Source organism: Panthera onca, chromosome B1 (genome assembly GCF_046562875.1).
Source record: "Panthera onca isolate mPanOnc1 chromosome B1, mPanOnc1 haplotype 2, whole genome shotgun sequence".
Taxonomy (NCBI): domain Eukaryota; kingdom Metazoa; phylum Chordata; class Mammalia; order Carnivora; family Felidae; genus Panthera; species Panthera onca.
In genome coordinates this window covers 597781-598941 of record NC_138342.1, presented here as the reverse complement: position 1 = coordinate 598941, position 1161 = coordinate 597781, and positions in this window count along the sequence as shown.

The following is a 1161-nucleotide window of genomic DNA, read 5'->3' as shown; positions in this document are numbered from 1 at the left end:
TCTCACCAGTTTGTGAATTTTGAAAACAACACGATTCATAACAGGATTTCAGGGTTGCCCACCACGGCCCAGTGAGCTGTACCAAGAGCTCAGTGCTAGCTCTGTAGCTGTCGTGTTACTGTTTTGTACCTAAGAGGACAGTCACGTTGCCTATCCTCACTGCCACCCGAGAACGTTCCAGCTCCCGGGACCAGGGGCTCCCAGGGGCTCTCAGGTCCTTTCCCATCACCTGATCACCTCACCCATGGGGCCTGGCCAAGCCCACCCCAGGGGAGCCCTGGTGACCCTCCCCCCAGTGCCTCTCTGGAACTAAGCATAGGTTGCTCCGTCAGGGGCCGGGGACCCTGCTTCAGCCACGTGTGGCCACCTCCCAGGGACCACCAGGCTTAGGGAAGTCCCTGCTCAGGCTTCTTGATGCTGACTTCTGGTTGCTGCGCTTCTCTGCAGGATCAGGAAACTATTCCCGGGTGCCTCCCACCCATGCTTCACCCCACCATGGGTGCACCTCCTCCTTGGTCCCAGGAACCCAAACGTGAGACCAAGTTTGCCCAGAGAAATCCTCTGGGATCCCTGCCACAGCCTCCTGTGACCCTTCAGCCACCCAGAGCCACTGCGCACCTGCGGTGCCTCCTTGCAGTGGCCCAAGAATATTTAAAGGATCCCGGCCTAGGAGCGCTCGTGGTGTGAGGTAGGTGCAGGTCACACACTGGTCCCAGGGTGCGGGTGCAGGGCAGATGCGGCCTGGCACCCGGTTGGGTGCTGAGCAGGTGCGGCCTGCCGGTAAAGGTCCAGTGGGTGTGGAGCAGATGGCACACGGCGAACGTGTGTGCGGAGAGTGTGTAGATGGGTGCTTGTGCGGGTGTGCCGATGCGAGTCACGTGCCTGTGCGGGACAGGTGTGTGTATGTGTGCGCGCGCGGGTGCAGGGCAGGTGGGGGCCTGGTGGAGGCCTAGCAGGTGCACGTATGGGTGCGGGGCAGAGATGTGTGGCTGTGTGTGTGTGTGTGTGTGTGTGTGTGTGTGTGCGCGCGTCTGTGCGCGCGCGCGCGGCAGGTGGAGGCCTGGTGGGTGCGGGGCAGGTGCGTGTGTGTGCGCGCGGATACGGGGCGGCGGGGGAGGGGGTTGCTGGGTGCGGGGTAGGAGGGTGCGCGGATGCCGGTAG